Raw genomic sequence first — 21,411 nt, 5'->3', positions numbered from 1 at the left:
CCACCCAGGCGCCCCTTGTGTCATTTTCTTTGTAAAGGTCAGGTCTGTTTTTTCCTAAAACTCCAGTGTCCCACTGCACGCAGAGACGATCACCTCCCTGCCTTCACTGCTACGTGGAACCTGTGGTTCCAGCAGTCTGGAGAAGGGGTGGCAGATGTGGAAGCATCCGGGTCTTCGTTTTCGTCACAGACTCAGCCAAGGAGGGAAGGAAGAAAAGGGAAAGGCATAAACACCTCCTTGCTAAGCCAGGCTGGAGTACTCTCTTCTCCCTGATTAGCTGCAGCTGCTATTATCTGTGGGTTCAATCAGAATGGATTGTGGCCCCCAACGCTAGGCGTTGGTATAGTGGTCCTCTGTGAAATTCAGTCTCTCTCGTGGGCCCCAGGCAGGGTTGTTCTTACTACATCTCTCCCATATGTCTCCATCTTTGCTCCTGTGTGTCGGTAATCTCATCAGGATTGGCATCTCTGGTGTCATCTTTACAACACAGCCAACCCTTGGACCTGTTGGCCTGGGTGGGACCCCTCTCTCTCACCTCAGGAAAGAGGCGCTTGCAGGCCCATCTCAACCTGTGTCCTCCCTGTGGTTCCCCACCACGTACTTAATACTCTTGTCCTCACATTCAGTCTATAATCATAACTCCTTGACTCGAGGCCCAAAAAAATACATTGATGTCTTACTAGACCCCTAATTGGTATTACCATGTGCGATCTTGTTCTTGTCCCATTCATCATTTATTTCTGGGGGATTGTGAAAGAACCAATTCCCTGAAAATCAATTTCTCAAAGTCAGTTGACCAAAAGACCAATTTGTCAACTTTTCCAAGTTTACTCATTTACCAAAAGCTTATTTTTCAGAAGCCAGTTTACCAAAAATCACTGTAAACAAGGTCAGTTTGCTGAGAGCCTATTGGCCAAAAGAAAAATTCGCCAAACTGCAGGTTTTCCAAATACCTGTTTTCCGTTACCCGCTTACAATGTACAGCAAAGTTACGGGGGAAATTTCAGCAGTCTTTCAGACTCTGTTTTGAAGTTTTGGGCTCATGTTTAGTTGTAGATTTAGCTGAAGCGTCTATTTCACTGTACTCATCTCACCCAGTTGATTATGCAATGAGTTTGCTAGTCCTTCAAAGTTGAATGTCAGGGGGCGCCTGGGTGGCGCAGTCGGCTAAGCGTCCGACTTCAGCCAGGTCACGATCTCGCGGTCCGTGAGTTCGAGCCCCGCGTCGGGCTCTGGGCTGATGGCTCAGAGCCTGGAGCCTGTTTCCGATTCTGTGTCTCCCTCTCTCTCTGCCCCTCCCCCGTTCATGCTCTGTCTCTCTCTGTCCCAAAAATAAATAAAAAAAAAAAAAAGAAGAAAAAGACAAAGTTGAATGTCAGTTCTGTGTATGGTTCACATTTCTGATGACGAGACTGCTCACATTTTTGAGGCATACCCAAAATATATTTGAATTGGGTAGATTAAAACATCTATACGTTGTGAAAAGGACAAAAGGCAGTGGGCTCTAATGTGTATGTCTTAATGAAATTACTTGAGTATTTATGAAAATCCTTGACCTCAAGATATGCAAAACACTTGTACTTCAAAACACACCGAAAATGTGCATTCCCAAAAGCTATAGACCAAAATTCCAGAAAATTCCAGACACTTCTGAGCATTTCCTGACCACAGTATAACGTTCACTGCCAAGATCAAACTGAAGTGTATAAGAAGTTTTCAACAGTCAAATGTAATTTCATGGAAATCATCAAAAATTATTATAATTATTATTTTCCATGGGATTGCCTACGCTTTAATAAGTAGATAGAAGAAGTAACTGTTTGCAAAGTAGCGAGTGTGGTCAATTGGGCACCTCATGAGACCAAATTGGGGATAACAATGAAGTGTGTCATTCACACCACACCTGATGTTGATTCAGAGCCTAGGATTATAACTGCACTGCTTGGGAAGGATGCTTCATCTTCAGCCATTGTGAGAACAGGGCTGGATGTCTCCATACCCAGGAACATACATCTAGGGCATATACAAGGTAAATAATTGCAAAGAATGGCACACAGAGGAATGGGTAGCCACTGTGTCAGGAAGAGGCCCCCTGGGGGCAGAATCGTGTACGTGTGGAGGCAACAGAGGACGGGCGGTATCCAGCAGAAGTAATGGGATCAGAATTTTCCTTCGAAGATCTGGGGGACCTGCCCCTCCAGACACACTTAAATCAAATGAGAATAAAGGTAGTAATAATTAAAATGCTAGCCGCTATGTACCAAGGCAACTAAGTACCTTAGTGTTGGCTAGAACCAAGATCAACTGAGGCTGAAACTTACACTAAACGATATATTCTCAAAACCCTGAAAGTTCAAAATCTGAAGTGCTCACCCTCACAAAACCATCCCCGCTGACTTCATGCCCCTCTCCATTACTTGCTACGGTCCCGATTGGTATCATCTGGGAAGAGGGGCAGTCAATTCCTAATTGCACAATAGGCATCTGGTGCCTCTTGGATATAGAGAGAAGACACAATACAAGATGGGTTGGATAAGAATACTTCCCAGCTAGGACACCTCCTATCTGCAGAGAAAGGAACAGGAACTCCAACAAATAAAATCTCAGGGCAACTGAGCTCAAGAAATATTTTTAGTACAGCTTTTTAATACTGAGGTTACGCCCAGTGCTGTTGATGTCTGGGATGATATAAGGAGATGAAGATATGATTTTCCTAAAGTAAGCAATGCCCTGTGATTAATTTCCTGGAGGCCTGTGGCTGTGTGGTCCTTCTGGGATAAAGTAGAACCACAAAGCCACCGAGGCTGGGAGGTGCTGGCTGCAGGGCCCATCCTGTGGGATGTCACCAGATGTCACCTGATGTGGGACTGTCACCATGGCTCTGGCAGGCAAGTATGGCTCCAGTTACACAGAGGAAAATTAGACTGCAAAGCCCTTGTTAGACACATTGCTAGCAGATGACATTGATGTTCAATGGCACTTTGTCAGCCTGTTGTGTCTGCTGCATCTTATTTGATACGGTAGAACCCAAAATAATGAAAACAAATGGTGTTTATACCCCCCTCCCATCTCATATCTGGGTCTTGTTCGTTCATTTCCCCCTAGTCCTTTACATTTCTAGGTAGGATGGCTTCAACTTGTATTTTACATGAACGTCACACTAAACATTTTTGTACTGCTTTTTTGTTAGTTGATGCTTCTTTTTTTCTTTCATTTTTAAACTTTATTTTTTTTAAGTTTATTTATTTATTTTTGAGAGAGACGGAGAGGGATGGAGAGAGAGGATCTCAAGCAGGCTCCACATTGTCAGCTCAGAGCCCAGTGCAGGGCTCGGACCCACAACCCGTGAGATCATGACCTGAGCTGAAATCAAGGGTCAGACGCAGGCCACTGGGTGGCTCAGTCACTTAAGCATCTGACTTCGGTTTAGGTCATTTGGCTCAGGTCATGATCTCACAGTCTGTGAGTTCAAGCCCCGCGTTGGGCTCTGTGTTGATAGCTAACTCAGAGCCTGGAGCCTGTCTTTGGATTCTGTGTCTCCCTCTCTCTCTGTCCCTCCCTGATCAAGCTGACCCTCTCTCAAAAATAAATAAAACATGAAAAAAAAATTTTTTAAAAGAGTCAGACGCTCGGGGCACCTGGGTGGCGCAGTCGGTTAAGCGTCCGACTTCAGCCAGGTCACGATCTCGCGGTCCGTGAGTTCGAGCCCCGCGTCGGGCTCTGGGCTGATGGCTCAGAGCCTGGAGCCTGTTTCCAATTCTGTGTCTCCCTCTCTCTCTGCCCCTCCCTGTTCATGCTCTGTCTCTCTCTGTCCCAAAAATAAATAAAAAACGTTGAAAAAAAAATTAAAAAAAAAAAAAAAGAGTCAGACGCTCAACTGACTGAGCTACCCAGGCACCGCTGTTATTTGATATTTCTCTATTTTTCAAATGATACTGCATATTCGAGGTACAAACTATTAGACTTCATAAGGCATACTATTTTGCTTGATAAGACCTTTTTCTTTATTATTTTAAAAAGAAAAGACATGGATGTGGCTCAGAGGGAGGAGACCCATCCTGGGTTCAGCACGGCCTTGAACTTGTCAACTCGCTTGTGCTAGGGTGGCTTTGGTTTAGTTTTCTCTGTAGATTGAACCGTAAGTCCTACAATCTCCCTTCCAGCTCTCAGTTTTGCTCTCTGTGCACCCTATGCATGTAGACTCATTCACTTCCATACTACTTTGCTTCCATAGGGGAGAATGTAGCTCTGTGTCAAGACCCCTGCAAAAGCTGGTCTCTAGAAATGATCCCATGTGGGTGCTTCAAATAAACGAATAAAAATGCCTTAGTAAGCAGTGTTTCTTAACTCACTGTTAGGAAATCATTTATTTCCCCAATCTCTTCTCCCCCCAGATTAGTAGCATTTCCTCCGATTCCGTTCTCAGAATACAGTTGTCATGCTACTGCTAACACTTTTGACATATTCTAAGCATTAGCCCTCATCTACAGATATTAAAGATCTTTCTTCATCTGATACAATACATCGTTATTGTCCCCGCATAAGGACATATATTGCAAGGTGGTTTTTTTAAGTGAAAGTATTGACCTATACCACTCTGAAAATCTAAGGCATACCTGTCACAATTTCATAGGCATTTAATTTTTTATCAATAGGTAAGGTAGCCGAAGAAATGACATTAAAAAAAGTCAAATATGGGGCGCCTGGGTGGCTCAGTCGGTTGGGCAGCCGACTTCGGCCCAGGTCATGATCTCGCGGTTTGTGAGTTCGAGCCCCGCGTCAGGCTCTGTGCTGACAGCTCAGAGCCTGGAGCCTGTTTCGGATTCTGTGTCTCCCTCTCTCTGACCCTCCCCCATTCATGCTCTGTCTCTCTCTCTATCTCAAAAATAAATAAACGTTAAAAAAAAAATTTGTTTTTAAATTAAAAAAAAAAAGTCAAATAGGATTAGTATATTTCCAAAGCACTCATTGTTTAAAAGTATTATTCGCATTACTACAGCTGAATTTCATACACTTTTTATTGGGTTTTGTTCTGCTTTATATGAATTATTTCATCCATTTTTTTAAATGTTTATTTGCGGAGAGTGAGAGAGAGAGAGAGGATGAGTGGGCGAGGGGTAGAGAGAGAGGGAAAGAGAGAGAGAGAATCCCAAGTAGGCTCCACACTCAGCACAGAGCCCAGTGGGGGACTGGATCCTACAAACTGTGAGAGTGTGACCTGAGCTGAAGTCAAGAGTCAGACGTTGAGCTGACTCAGCCACCCAGGTGCCCCTCATCCGCTTTTTTAAGTAGGCTCCACCCCCAATGTGGGGCTTGAACTCACAACTCCAAGATCAAGAGTCACATGCTCTACTGACTGAGCCACCCAAGAGCCCTTATTTCATCCCTTTTTAATGGAATCCGAGATGCAGGGAGAAAAGAGACACATGATATTTTTAAAAAATATCAATGGCTACAGGTGCTCATAAGTTGCAAAATAATCAACATAACATTCGGTTTTCAAAACAATGCAATGAGTTCTTGAAAGAATAACCTACCTTCATCTCAAACCTTTTTTCCCCTCTTCATTTACAACTCTTCGGATGTCAATGTAAATAATTGGAAGCTCTTTATTAAATTTCATTTCTTTTTCTTTTCAGAAATAGAATTCCTTGTCGTAAAATTTATACCATTGCCCTGTTGGGAAGACCAATCTGTTTCCGACATATTTCTATTATGCCACAAAGAAAATAAATCCAAGACTTTCCATTTCTCTCTTTTCATTTTTTGATGCTCTTCTTCCTTTCAGGAAACGCAGCGCTTCTGTTTATGAGCGATGCCTACTCACTCTGCTTAGTCATTGTGATCGTGTCTGTCATTTTATTTACATGACTAGTGTTACTCCGCTATCTCCCTGATAGTAACAATGGTCAGGCCCATATCTCTTCTTGAGAGTCTGTGTCATCAGTCTGACCGAGGGAAAACTGAGGGAAATGGATGCAAGGATAGGGCTCCAGGGCTGTTTCCACACCCAGGAGCTGCTTCACGACTTCCCGTCCACGATGAGAACATCTCAGGAGAGTTCCGTTGGTGCTGGCCTCAGGCCTTGGCCTCATCTGTCCTGTGCGAGGCAAAAGCATCTGGTGGGCAGCAAATCGACCGCCAGCTCTTGCCTATCCTTTCTCCAGTGATTGTCATAGCCACTCAGTTTTAAAAGGCTGAGAGAAAGTAGACAGCAGACACAGAGACATCCCCTGACTCCTCTTGGCCTCTCCATCCGTGCCCATTAATAAGGCCACATGGCGGACCTCCAGCAGCTGGTGGGAAGGGCCAGGAGTCTGCGTTTGCCTGAAGGGAGGGGAGAGAAGACAAAGAGGGTGTAGTTCAGACCGGCAGGCATGACAAAGGCCCGCCAGAAACAGCACTGGATTTTGCCATCTGGGCGTCACCCTTTAAAGATGACGTGGCATGCCCTCGCCTCCGACTCTGTTAGCAACCTCACTGGCTGGGAATTAACATATGATAGGAGGGTTTGAACCAGTTTTAGCCGACGGTGCTAGAGGTGAACTCGTCAGAAGCTCCCTGGAAGGTTAGGGCTGGTTTGGACCCATTACGCGGGGTTTGCCCAAGGTGTGAGTGGTCAAGTCGTAACGGAACGAGAAGGGCATGAGCACACCGGTCAAAACCAAAAGAATATGAGCAAAATGAATATTTTCCGGTTGGCATAACCATGTTCTTTCTTACAAGCTAATCAATGCTCTTCTTTGGTAGTTGATAGTATTTCATGTGTTATAATTACACGACCGCTTTTTATAATAAAGCGTTTAACGCTTACCATCGTTTGTTGTGAAACATACATTATTTATGTTAAGTTTTGTTTTTCTTATAGTCCTGATTCAACTTCCCTCCCTTCTCAGTAAGTAACTTCTTAATTTAGAGTTGCCAGAAAATGACGAATGATGTTAATATGTGTACCCCATAGTCCTGAAAGTTTCGTTTTACACCACTCGACTGGCTGATTAACTCGCGTTTTTGTAAACCCTAGTGTGCTTCTAAGACACTATAAATAATCATGACAATATCTAATAAAAATAGATGTCATATCACAAAACCACAGCAGAGTTTAAACTTAGTTTAGCAAAATCAACAACTTGCTCACAAGACTGATGAACTGCAGTTACGTGTTTTTAACAAAAGCATTTCTAGCAACCAGATAAGCAAGTGTCTTCTTGACAGAGATGGATGATAGCACATGGGCCAGAAGCCAGTGGAAAATAGGAGCTGTCATCTAGAAAATGACAGAGCCATTTCGAGTCCCTCTAGATTAGCACTCCATCTTCGGCTGAGCAGATATACTGTTAGCTGAAGGTCTATTGCCAGCAAATCAGAAGCAAGAGGGCAGAGCCCAATCCTTCCACGATGACGAGAATCATCAGAGGCTCAGAGGCAGAGGTGCACATGATGACATCCCAGCTTTCTGGAAGGTTCGTGGCATAAAAAAAAAAAAAAAAACAAAAAACACCCAAATAAAAGAACTACTATGTGGGTCAGTGAAAATGTGAGTTCATCTCTTCACCATAGAAACTCCCCTATGTTCACAAATAGTGTAAACGTTGTCCATAATATGCTGCCTCCTTCGACATTGTCCTGCAGACAGGTCCCTGATTGTAACATCACCAGCTTTGCCACTTATCTTTATTGAAACAACGGAGTGTTTGGAAATTTATCTCCTCGGCCGCATGTGCCTAAGTAAATACTGTCTAACTGACCAACCGGCATCTAGGGAGGAATGTCCAGAGTGCACTGAATTTCGCGAGACAGATTTTCTTTTTTTTTTTTTTCTTTTTTTTAAACGTTTATTCATTTTTGGGACAGAGAGAGACAGAGCATGAACAGGGGAGGGGCAGAGAGAGAGGGAGACACAGAATCGGAAACAGGCTCCAGGCTCCGAGCCATCAGCCCAGAGCCCGACTCAGGGCTCGAACTCACAGACCGCGAGATAGTGACCTGAGCCGAAGTCGGACTCTCAACCGACTGAGCCACCCAGGCGCCCCGCGAGACAGATTTTTCAAATGCAGCTGGGTCTGCATTTCAGCAAAGTCTTCCCCACCTTATCTTGGAGCCCACTGGAAGCCATCTCTTCGTGACTGGGCTTAATGGCTAAGGATAATATGCTGTCCCCCGCATGGTCCTCTGGTAGGGATGGAACACTGTTGTTCCGTTAACGGCTTAGCACTGCACGGCACACTCTTCATAACCCTGATCTAGTGCCTCTGGGCACAGCGGAGCCTGTGCAAGGGCAGACGGCTCCCTCATGGTCAGCCCCATGGGCAGACGGCTCCCTCATGGTCAGCCCTTACGGCCTCTTGATGTTCAAGGACCCAACTCGGGCACCATTGGGTAGGTCAGCTCCCAACTATGATGCTTGTCTGAGTGAAAGTCTCCACGGGACACCAATGGGCGTATCAACAGTTTTGCCGCAAAACAAAACAAAAAGCTGCCCTAGACACATTTTTGTTCATGACGGGGCTTAGCAGAAGAGAGGAAAATATGGTTAGAAGTGTTTAAAAGCTAAGAAAAATAAAGAAACAAGCAATTCTCCCAGGGGAGAAATGACCGCCTTTCATTCTGGTTAGTTAACAAAGGCCTTTCAACTCTAACTTGGAGCTCAGGCTAATGGTTTGTGTATAATTTAGGGCTCTCTGGAATCTCCTTACACCTAGCAGGCCAAGCAGTGCTGTACAGATTTTTCTAATTAATGTAACAAGCCAAATAAAATCCAATCGTATTGATGAGGCTCGCTCCAATCCGTTTCCAATTACTTATTTTGTCCGTCATGACCATTGGCTCGTCTTCCGTGCGGTGGGTCAAGAAAACCTCTGCTTCCACGGCATTGTAATTCGGGTTCGGGTCTGTGGATCGCATGAAAGCCCCCCGACCCCCCAACCCCCGCCCACGCTTTTCTTTTCGTCCTTGACGTTCGAGGCGGTGAGCGTTCTCGAAGAAGCTGCTGCTGCTTCTCCTCAGCTGGTGGTGTCAGTTCTGAGCGCGGGGTCCTGCTTTGCCACTTCCAAGGTCTCTCTGAAACCCTGGATCCCAGGGCGCTTCCATCAGGAGCTCACAGAGAGAAGGGGCCGGCAGAGTGGATCCTCGGCCAACTCTGTGCAAGCCGCCTGTCTCTTTCAGGGAGCGCCGTGGAGTGCACCTTTCATTTCGGTGCCGAGGAAGACCGCCTCATCCACGAACCCTCCTTGACGAAACATATGAATAACCTCCCAGCCTCCTAAGGGACAGGGGGACATTTGGGGGCTTGACCTCACGCGACCTCTGCTTGTCAGCATGATTTGACTTGAAGAAACACAACAGTGGATCCCGTTTTCTATTGTGGTTTTAAAACCCGGCATCTTGTTGAACTTCGGGACATCTTAGTTATGCAGGTCGTGGCAAAATGCATCAGTAAGAATAGACGAGTGGGGTTTTTGTTTTGTCTTTATTTTATTTTATTTTATTTTATTTTATTTTATTTTATTTTATTTTATTTTATTTTATTTTATTTTATTTTATTTTATTTGTAAAGAGAAATGTGCTCCTGTGATGGAATTGCTATTCTTTCCCCATAAATGTCATGATATTTCTTTTTCTTTCTTTCTTTCTTTCTTTCTTTCTTTTTAATTTTTTATTTTCAGGATAGCTCATCATGGAACCTCTTCCAAGATCATATTTTTAATGTTGAAAAAGCGTCTTATGTATACGTGGGAAATGAAGATGAAAGAAAACATAGAGTGACCGTTTAGGCAAAAAAAAAAAAAAAAAAATGGCAATGCTAGGCAGATGTAATATTAGGATTTACATTTCTAGCTGAAATCAACTAGCAGAGAAGTCTGAAAATGGAGGTGGATTCTTGGTCACACATACTACGGACCAAGGATTGGAAGTAGAAATTCTCCTGCCTTGTTGTTAATTTCTTTTTTCAAATTCTGTGGTTTCACTGTGGTGCTTATTTAGCAGTTGTGTTCCGGGTTGTAGCTTATTCAGAGAAAATAAGCCTGCCTGGCTGAAGAGTGTGTAATCTGGTCGTCTCCCACATAATCACCATCTTCCAGGACCCCCATCCCAGCACGTGATATCACCATCCATTCTCAACCAAATCAGAGCCGAAGCTCACAAACGTATTCATCTGGCGTCTTACTGGGGAGGATGAGCTTTGAAGATCCGCACTCATTGGTGCAATGATGACTAAAGCTATGTGTAGCCGAAAGTGAGCATTTTCAAAAGCACATTTATGAACATAGGTGTTTTATCGACAAAAAACTAGCTATTTTGTAAAGAGACTCTGATAATTATAAGATACATGTTTCTATATCACCACATAGGAAACTAGACCCAAACCGACAATTACCAACAAGGTGTCAGGGGAGGGGGAGATGGAGAGTCGCTCTTTAAGGGTAGAGAATTTCATTTTTGCAAGGTGAAAATCAAGCTCTGGGGATCCATTACACAACACTGTGAGGGTACTTAATACCATTGAACTATCTACAGTTAAACCTTGGATTCGGAGTAACTTGTTCTGCCAGTAGTCAAGCAAGCATTTCCTAATGAATTTTAACTTGATAAATGAGCCATGTCTTACAGTACGAGTAGCACGTGACGCTGAATGTCACGTGATCACAACTGAGCCCCTGGTTCTTGAACTTCGCTCTGACATACAAGTGCTTTGGATTACAAGCTTGTTTCTGGTGCGGATTTTGCTCGCCAACCAAGGTTTTACTGTACTTAAAATGGTCCAGATGGTAAATTTTATGTTCTGTGGTTTTTACTACAATTAAATGTTTTGCAAATTTTTCTAACAGAATCAAGAGAAGCCCTCTCTAGGGCTAGGAAGATGGGCTAGGTGGGATGCGTTGTGTACCTGTCAAAAGCCAGCTTTAAGTTATAGGAAGCACCAGTAGGGATCGAGGAACACAAAAAGCAAAGGTCGTCACTGCCTTTGACTCCTTGGATAGTTTTGATTCATGAAAAATATCAGAAATCGCCTCTCAGAAAAACCTCTCACCATGAGATGTGTGGCTGGGGAGCCTGTAAAAAACAGTACAAGGCTTATTAATCCTTGACTCTGTCGTTGCTTAGACACGGACAACACCGAGTTTCTAAATATCACACGTGCAGCAGGGACAAGAAACTTTTTGGGTGAAAGTAAAGGAGAAGGCAGTAAGATTTGTCGAGCCTGCCCTAGGTGCTTCACGCGTGATAATTCATTTAATCCCGGGAGGCAGCTGCTGTTATCCCAGTAGTTCTAAAGGGAGAAGTTGAGTCTGAGAGATTAAGGAATTGGCCCCATTTTGCCTGGAGAGTCCCGATACCACTAGGAATGGACTTCCTACCTCGTCTGATTCAGTCCCACCCTAATCTCTCTGCCGTGTCATCGTGGAAAGTCCAAGGTGAAATTGAGGGGCGGAGGCATACCTAGTTTTTCTTGCCTGCTCACATACGGAAGGATGATTCTCACACACTAGGACTCTGTGGTCCCCGTCCCTGAATCCAAGTCCGGCTTCTTAAGCACCTGTCTACTGCTCAGTGGCCTGAGTCACTACGATTAGCCACTAGGCCAGTAGTCATCCTTTTAACACCTGACCATCAATACAGAAATCCTTGGACACAGGAATCGGAACAAGGTCGAGCCCTTGCCCTGAAGAGGCCACCCGTCTCGGGGGAAATACTGACCGGTAATAAGTATGGTCAGGAGCTGCCACAATGGAGGTATATTTGTAGTTTCCCTGGGGAAAAAAATTAAAAACCAAAATGGAGGAAGCAGTTGGTAGAGAAAGTGTGATTGGGATACAGTATCTGCAACCAAGGGCACGGAGCGTGACAAGGGCAATGCGCTGTCCACCAAGCCCCAGGCTCTGTCTCAGGTCCGCCTCCGTCTTTTGTGGGCAAGATTCCTAAAAACTGAAGGGAGTTCGACAGTACCTAGCGCCGTAATTTTTGCCTTACAAAACCCACTGGCCAAGTGACGGATCCAGAGTATTTTATATTCGGTTATTGAAGACTCGGTTTGGTCCTCAATTAGGAACCAGATGTGTATGTGGAGGTGGCAGGCGGAGAAGGTAGGCCGGAGTGGGGCTGTGGAATCAAACTCTGTTATTCGTGATTGTCGCAATTTCTTCAAGCATCTTGAATGGGCATAAGCTGACAGTGTTACCTCTCCTTGTGCGTATGTCTAGCATGCTGGACAATTGAAGGTTGATTCTTTCATCTGTCCCATGAAGCAGAAATTCGCCTTCCAGTTTTGGACTATTTCATGCATAACGTCGTATATTATATCGTCTGTATTACAGAATTTTTCTACCGATTTAATCCGGCCCTCCAAAACGATTACCTTTGACGTGACAAAATGTGATCTGTTGGCTACACTCGAGAAAGCAGTTATTAAACTCCTGGTACTGCCTTGACTTTTCTTTGGATTTTTTGGATCTGGTGTTCCCAATCAGTTACAATAGGTATACTGAAGGGGAGCCTGTCAAATATGGAATGTCGCTATAGAGGGCCAGGCTGAAAGGGCTACAGGAGATACTCCAGTGGGTGATGTTGCAGAATCAGCATGAGGAAAACAACAACAAGAAGAAAGCTGGAGAGATTCACAGGCTGCAATTGGCTCCATGAATTCCCTTTAACTGAATTCCTAACATGCTGTGTAAAGAATGGGGACATTTACGGGAAAAGGTAGCACACCCCTTTTTTGTCCCAGTGATGGGGTGTTAAAAGCATACTACATTTACAGGTCCCCTGGCTATCAAATTTATTTTCTCACCACAAAGCTTCCCCAGCATTGTTTGTTATCCAGGAAATTCCACAGCTTTAGAGGACCCAGACTTCAAAGTCAAGGAAGTGGATTGGGGGCATGGGAGTCTTGGGGCACTGGAGGGAAACTATCCATCAGCATTAGAAAACTTCTAGATTTTTTTTTTTGGTCTTTGTTTACTATAGGACGCAAATCAGAAGAGGATATCCACAGATAATTTTGAAAGCCCATGTATTCATTTTTGAAGACTAATATAGACACTAGCTTATCCTTTCCTAAAAAGTTGAGTCTACCAGACAAAACACTGTTTTATCAGTTGTTGATGGAAGGAGCCTTCCTTTACTAAACATTGTGCAGCCCCCCCGCAGTGTGACCCTCAGGTCATGGGATAACACTAGCGTGCTCAGGCTCGAAGGGGCCTTTTTTTTTTTTTAAGTGGCACCTGCTGTGAGGCTCTCCGCATAAATATTGAGCGCCTGCAGCAAATCACAGATGTTTTATGCACTAGAAAAACCGACAGGAAGTAATCACTAAAAGAAAGCCAGAAACAGTATGGAGTAGGTAGGAGCAGGAGGAGAAAAGACAAAGGCTATTTTTACCTCTGGGAGGATGTTTGGGGAATGGATTTAAAATGCAGAATATGAGTAGCCTTGCTGAGTGGTTCAATGTGACCCAGACTCCCTCTCGACCCAGCTGAGGACAGGGTTTCTGAAGAAGACAGGACATCCCATGACATAAGCTGAGTGGCAAAACATTCTTGAAAATCCCTTTACATTGTTCTTGATGGGGTGGAGTCCTTAACTTTTAGTTGTTACTGTTATTTTGAGGCAGCCAAGTTTTTCATAGAACAAATACCCTATGTCCTTGGAGGGGGTTTTTTGTTTTTTTGTTTTTCCAAATGTGAAAATAAATGCCTTCTTTTTGGTGCAAATCTTTCTTACTAGCCAGGGACCCCTTCCCTTGACACACCCCAGGGCAGTCCCTACCACCTCTCGTAGATGCTCTCTCCTGTTCGCAAGGTTCACATTGGATATCGACCCTCTAAAAAAGAACGTCACGCATGAGTTTATCTTGTTTTCACACCAGCTTATTTTGGGTGTATCTCACAGCCATATCGTAACATTATTTTATAGAGTTCCAAGTAAGTAGTAACAAAGAAAATATGTGTCTACTCCCCATTTCCTCAACAATTTCTGGACCTCATTTCAAAGCGATGTGTGTTACCGGAATATTAATGTGTTTTTCTTTCTTCCAGAGAAACCAAAGCATATTGTTTGTTTTCACAGGAGTATTTATACTTCACGCGCTTACATTTTAAGACACATTTGCTCTATCCTGAGATTACCTCTCTAATAACTAATTTTCAGCGTATAATCACATTAACAAGCTACCCCTAACCAAGCCTTCTGAGTCCTATTTTTTTTTTAATTTTTATTTTAATATTTGACGTTCCCTTTGGAGAAAGGCAAGAGCATTTGAGATCATATTGGATATTTTGCCAAGTCTGTCAAATGAGTAGCATTTCCACTTTCCCAGCTCCGTCTCATTAAAATTGTATTCTAATTCTGTCTTAACTTGGTCTCTGTGCTTCATAAGTCATTGCCTCCTCATTACGTGTAGTGTGGGAGATGAAATTTATTCAAACCCGATAGCTGAGATAAAGAATTGAAAGGCAGGCAGCTGGGAGAAATGAAATTAGCCTATTTTAGGGCTTTTCCGGCTGGATTTTTGCACCGCCACCCGTTAAGCCATGTGTCAGTTTGCATTTGTGACACCATCTACGTTTGGTTTATAGATTTTCGTTAATATGATATTCTTAAAACAAGAACGCAGAGATTCGCATTGCCCCACCACCACCACCTTTTTTTTTTTTTTTTGTCTTAGCCTGGAAATGCCACCGAGTGTCTGAGTTGATAAAGGGGTAAACATGATTTTCTATAGTTTTCTATAATTATAGAATCATTAAAATCGCCCAACAAAGATTAATCGTTTCATTGTGTTACAATTCGTATTGGTGTCTCTTACAGAAAAGAACAGTGGTGACAAAGAGTAAATGTTATACCCTCAGAATGGTTAGAGGGGAAATGGATTTGGAATGTAATGTGACTTACAGGCAATTTCACATACAATCCAGGAGGGAGCCACGCTTTCTAACGCAACCACTCCATCTTGAGCTTTAAATGTCAGAAGAATACGCTGTCGAATTCCTAATTTTGAATATAGAGGAGTTTTTGGAGGAAATTGACTAAAAGCACTGCACTTTTCCATTATAAAATTGAGTTGTTAAGGAATTATATGGTCTAATTACTAAACTTGGTATTTTTTTTTTTGCTATTTTGATTATGAACAGATATTGTCATTAGCTAGCTAATTAAATTGACTGCGATAACAAGCAGTAATTTAGAAATATGTTCCAAATTAGTTTCTATATGAAAGCAAAGTCTTTGTTGATCTGTGTATGTGATTAATGTCAAGTGTCGTGAGTTAGCTGAGGGAATTCTGTGTAGAAATATATGAGTTTCTACGAAAGAAAGAAGAGAGTCATTTACAACCTGCACTTCTGAACGTAGAAGATGAAGTTTGATATGTGTCTAAATATAAGTCCTGGTAATTTTTTTTTTCTGGTCACTCAAAGAAAATATGGAAAGAACACATTTCCTAGAGCTGTGATGGTTAGTTTACATTAGGTTTCTCAGTCTCTAGGTACAGGGCAGGGTATATACCCAGCCTAGAAACTTCTCGGCTAATATATGTAAATTTAAATTTAAATAGAGCCGGCCCAAGTATTATGTAAGATATGTGGACACATCTGTCAAATCCACCGTAGTACAAAATCGCGAACTACTTTATGTGGCTAATAAATTGTGCAGATGAGCAGTGGACCGTAGTCATAAACAAACTTGCCTTTGGTGTCGGTGTTTCCTAGGGGCAGGTACTGGATTGGAAAGGTGACCCTCTTGAGAGCATTTCGCATGGTGGATTTTTATTTGCTTTTTCTTTCTTTCTCTCACACATAGCTAGGCCCTGGCATGGCTTAAGAGATTCTGCCCAAAGGATTATGGAACAGATGAACTATGCTATAGTCATACATACGTGTAAGTAAGTTGCAAACCCCCAAACCGATGTGGACCTAAACAATTTACTCTCACAGGATTTATTCTTTTTTTTTTTTTAATTTTTTTTTTCAACGTTTATTTATTTTTGGGACAGAGAGACAGAGCATGAACGGGGGAGGGGCAGAGAGAGAGGGAGACACAGAATCGGAAACAGGCTCCAGGCTCGGAGCCATCAGCCCAGAGCCTGACGCGGGGCTCGAACTCACAGACCGCGAGATCGTGACCTGCCTGAAGTCGGACGCTTAACCGACTGCGCCACCCAGGTGCCCCTCTCACAGGATTTATTCTTGAAGGTGTATGTACAAGCTTCAAGATAAACAGCAATCTGATACTGTAACTAATAAACCCAGACTCACGGTTTCCGTACCTTCTCTACTCCAGGCCCTTGGAATAAGCACCTGTCACTTACTATGACTTGTATGGCCTCTCCCCGGCAAATAAAACTTAGAATAAGCCTGGGGAGAATGCTTTGTTTTTCAGATCGATCTTTTTTTTTTAATTTTTTTTTCAACGTTTTATTTATTTTTGAGACAGAGAGAGACAGAGCATGAACGGCGGAGGGGCAGAGAGAGAGGGAGACACAGAATCGGAAACAGGCTCCAGGCTCTGAGCCATCAGCCCAGAGCCTGACGCGGGGCTCGAACTCATGGACCGCGAGATCGTGACCTGGCTGAAGTCGGACGCTTAACCGACTGCGCCACCCAGGCGCCCCAGATCGATCATTTTTAACACCAAGCCTGGGTCTACATAATCCTCAAATTTGTAACTTAAGCCTCAGAAATCTATACCCTAAAGGGCTCTGTCAAGAAACCTATCAAGAAAACACACCATATGTTTCTGCACAAGACTTTGACCTAGGTCCTCAGTAACAAATCAGTTTCCCCCCTTTTCCAGGCTGTAAGAACCTGGTCGCCAATTATACTTAAATTATTTTACCTGGCCCCTTGATTCTTTTATCTACTGGATGTCTTCATAGAAATAACAGCTGCCGTAGCCGCATTTTTCTCGAAGCCACAAGGAAAGAATCTGTTTTCCCCCACCCCCTCCCGCCCTAGAGTCCCAAGTTAGCCTGTTCCTTCTCACCACAGAGGGACAAAAAATACCTACAGGGAAAATGAATAGGAGAGCAAAGGGCCATTATGGATCTATTGTCCGTCTAAGGCCCTGCTGTGGCCACCAGGCTTTGGGGTTGCGCTCTGCCCTCAGGACTGCTGCTTACCTCTGTTCTTCATGGCCAGTGGTGGTATTTCAGTTTAGCACCAGTGACTACTACGGTCAGTGTCAAGGAATTTGGCTGATTTCTCGGATGTGGGGATTATCACCTTCTCCCTGGATATTCTGAGTTCTTAATATTTCTCGAGAGCCGCGTGCCTTGTCGTGAATTCCAGCCCCATGAAGGCATTTGTGATGCCAGATCTCAGAGAGGGGATCTTTGAAAAAGTGGGAGGCCTCACTGGAGTGTGTGCGCGTGAGTCTTATGAGTAGGCACACCCACACCCGCCCCCATTAGCTTTAGTGCACAACGAGGACAACAGTATCCGTTTGCTTCCCGTCACTCCCCAAACCGAAACCTGTTTGTCCCGCAAAACATTGTTTGCCCATTTTTTTTTACCTTTGTATTTGACTTTCTTGAGATGTGACTGTATCGTTCTTTGACTAATTCCAGTAGTTGAATCAGTACTTGTGATCATGAAAAGTGCCCCTAATTATGAAGATTTTCTTTGAGAGTTCTCATTCAGCATCAGCGCTCCTGGCCTCTGCCGTGAGATGTGTCTTAAGAAAGTAACCAGTTCCTAGGGCACCTGGGCGACTCAGTCAGTTGAGCATCTGACTTTGGCTCAGGTCATGATCTCTCTCTTTCTGTGAGTTTGAGCCCTGCCTCAGGCTCTGTGCTGACAGCTCGGAGCCTGGAGCCTGCTTCACATTCTGTGTCTTCCTCTCTCTCTGCCTCTTCCCCACTCATGCTCTGTTTCTCTGTCAAAAATAAATAAACATTAAAAAAAAAAAAAAAAGGAACCAGTTCCTAATCCACAAATGAAAGTAACCGTTTCCTTTTTTTTTTTTTAACATTTATTCATTTTTGAGAGACAGAGCGTGAGTGGGGGAGGGACAGAGAGAGAGGGAGACAAAGAATCTGAAGCACACTCTGTTCTCTGAGCTGTCAGCACAGAGCCCAATGTGGGACTCGAACACACGAACTGTGAGATCGCGACCTGAGCCAAAGTCGGATGCTTAACGGACTGAGCCAGCCAGGCACCCCGCAAGTAACTGTTTCCTAATCAACAAAGGAATGCCCACTTCTAAAGCAATGTCTTCTCTCGTTTTCTAGAGTTTTATACCCAGTATACTCCCATATTTTTACCCGCCCTGGCCTCTCAATCTGTTGTTCCCATGTCTCCTTTCTGGAATGACGTTTACTTCCCAGATATTAGTGTACTTAGTCATCAGAGATGAGCAGTCAAACTTAGGGACGTGAAGTGGCTGGCTCTAAAAACAATCACACCGAAGATCAGCTTTTGGCAAAAAGAGAACAAAAATCACGCAAGACATATTCCCAAATTTGTTACAGGACGAGTTACAAAAAGAGGAGAAATCATGGCTCTGTATATAAATATAAAAGGAACACACGTCAAAGAATCTAAAGGGCAGACACATAGACCGGGAATATTGAAATGGATTGGCAAATAGATACAAAACTGGCTTCTCCCACAGTGGAGTAGCCAAGTTAAAACTTGCAGTTGCAAATTGATATGCATGTCGGCAGCTAAGAACTATTTGCATGACTATCCATTTTCTGCAAGTTACTTTCTACTTTACGGAGTTGTAAAAAACTGTAATCTCCAAAGACTCCATGGAAAGGATATGCAGTCATTTCTTTTGGTTATTCTAAAGTTTTGCTTTTTTTTTTTTTTTAACAGATCAGTTGAATGTCCTTGACCCAACAAATGAATGAATACCCTTGATGACACTTCTGCTGTACGTAGGATAAATTATTCATTCATTCAACAAGTATTATTTCTTACATACCCGACCTATCTTCCTGAGTATGTTCTGGGTGCTGAGAATGACGCAGTGAAAACAGAAACACCTTTATCTTACGTTCTAATGGGGACAGATAGAAAATTAGGAAGTACACAAGCAAATTATGAGCATATGTGTCAGATGATGTGTAGGGCGGTGGAGGGAAATAAAGCAAAATGGAGTAGAGGGAGAGGGGCTGCGGTAGTTTTTAAAGACGATGTTTAAGAAAAGTTTCACTACTATGGAGTTATTCCAGCACAGACCTGAAGGAAATACAAGTCAAAGGTTTTTTTGTTTTAAGTTTCTTTCTTTATTTTTTGAGAGAAAGAGGGAAGAGAGAGACAGAGAGAGACAGAGAGGGGCAGTGAGAAAGAGGGACAGAGGATCCAAAGCAGACCCTGTGCTGACGGCAGAGAGCTCACTGTGGGGCTCAGTGAGATCATGACCTGAGCTGAAGTCGGACGCTTAACTGGCTAAGCCCCCCCCCCGGGGGGGGGGCAAGGTCAAAGTTATACAAATCACTGGATGAAACTAGCAAATGCCCAACTCTGAGATGACACCAGGCTTAGTGTCTGTGGGGTCAGCAGGGAGGTCACTGTGATGGAACAGAGTGAGCGTGGGGCCAGAAGAAAGAATAGTGCAAGAGAAGTAGCAGAATGGATGAGGGAGGGCTTTATAGACTGTTTATAGACTGTGGTACAGAGTGTGTACCTCTAAGGGTTACAGAAAGCAAGGGGAAGGAGCAGGGTGGAGTACCAAAATACGCTAGCCCAGAATATGCTTCTTTGGCATATGGGTTACTTTGAGCTGAAGTCCAGTGCGAACCAGCAGTACAGGGAAAGCACTAAAAGCAGAGCACAAGTTTTCCCAAGGAAATTTACATCTTTAAAGAAAATTTCCATTTATAATGATAATTCTCTCTCTTACCCTGAAGAGGAGGACTCTTCATAGCTCTTATCAATAGACTTCAATTTGCATAAGAAACCTTACAAAACTTGTTTATCATACTTTTCCTGGTCCTCTTCCCCGTAACTTGCGCCCCCCAGCCCAGAATCCCCTAATCGCTTTTCCCTAATCGATAACTTAAGTTAGCCTAAAACGGTAGGTAAGCCCTTTGGGGTATTCATCACTGAGCATGCCCACGTGTTATAAACTTGTTTTTTTTTTTTTCTTTCTCTTGTTGATCTATCGTTAGGCAATCTGACTTAAAGCGTCCCCCCCCCACCCACCCCACCCCGGCAGGAGAATCTCAGATGGGTCGGGGGAGACATTTTTCCCTTATAAAGCTTTTGAGCTTGGGAGTGTAATAATACAATATACATTTTGGGTTGTCTCCCGTGGGAGATGGGATCAGGATTTACTGAAGATCAGCCGGGAGAGCTCTTTGGAGATTATTATGGTGGTTTGAAGCAAGAGTGGTAGCTGTGGAACCAAGGAGTGAAACCAGCAGGGAATGTGTGCTCACCCCAGCAAGAAGAGGAAATCACTTTGCAAGACACGCATGCAGTTCATTTTTTTGCCCTTCAGAAACTTTTCCTAATTCAGACACAAACTTGTCAAAACACACAAGTATTCCCGGAAGATGATTTGTAGCAGCTCCTGCAAAGCATGTTGAAAGACATCGGTTGTTCGCCACCTTTCCTTACCGAGCCTGTGATGGGTGCTCGCTTGTTTGCACCCAAGAGAAACTTACGGTGACTGAGTTAAGCAGAAAAAGAGAAAATTGAAAGCGTATCATTCGTTTACAGACTCTACGGAAGAGTTGGAACCAGTTTTTTGAAGCCAACGGGGAAAAAAGTTTCCTTCATTTTGTGTATGGGGAGAGAAACGCGAGAATATAGTGTTTTTAAATGTAGGACAGGGACCCTGAAGAAAAAAATTACCCAATGAGTGGAAGACATAAAAATATGAAGTAGGCTTACACAGCTCTGTATCAAATGAGAATTTGCTTATACCAGGAGTCATCAGTTTTGTTGTTTTTTTTCTTTTTAACATTTATTTATTTTTGAGACAGAGAGAGACAGAGCATGAACGGGGGAGGGGCAGAGAGAGGGAGACACAGAATCGGAAGCAGGCTCCAGGCTCTGAGCCATCAGCCCAGAGCCCGACGCGGGGCTCGAACTCACGGACCGCGCGATCGTGACCTGAGCCGAAGTCGGACGCTCAACCGACTGAGCCACCCAGGCGCCCCCAGGAGTCATCAGTTTTTATCGAGTAACTGTGCAGTGATGGAAAATGTAGGCTCTGTCGCTCTGGTTTAAATGGTTTCAAATGGGGGCACCTGGGCGGCTCAGTCAGTTAAGCATCCAACTCTTGGTTTCAGCTCAAGTCATGATCTCACGGTTGCTGAGTTCGAGCCCCACATCGGGCTCTGTGTTCACAGCGTGGAGCCTGCTTCGGACCCTCTGTCTACCTCTTTCTGCTTCTCTCTCTCTCTGAAAAATAAATACATATTAAAAATATTTTTAAAATAAAATAAAATAAACGATTTCA

General features: G+C 43.7%; 1 long non-coding RNA gene across 1 annotated transcript in view; it reads left to right on the top strand.

The window, feature by feature from the left end:
* LOC111560609 overlaps positions 1-21,411 on the top strand; it is a 285,719-nt gene that overhangs the window by 253,850 nt on the left and 10,458 nt on the right. The window contains exons 5-6 of the long non-coding RNA XR_002742603.2: positions 15,799-15,876; positions 18,816-18,873. This is a non-coding gene — a long non-coding RNA (uncharacterized LOC111560609). The remainder of the gene's footprint in view (positions 1-15,798; positions 15,877-18,815; positions 18,874-21,411) is intronic.

Source organism: Felis catus, chromosome A1 (genome assembly GCF_018350175.1).
Source record: "Felis catus isolate Fca126 chromosome A1, F.catus_Fca126_mat1.0, whole genome shotgun sequence".
Lineage (NCBI taxonomy): Eukaryota > Metazoa > Chordata > Mammalia > Carnivora > Felidae > Felis > Felis catus.
The sequence above is the reverse complement of the archived record's forward strand: the minus strand, read 5'-3'. Positions and strand labels throughout refer to the sequence as shown.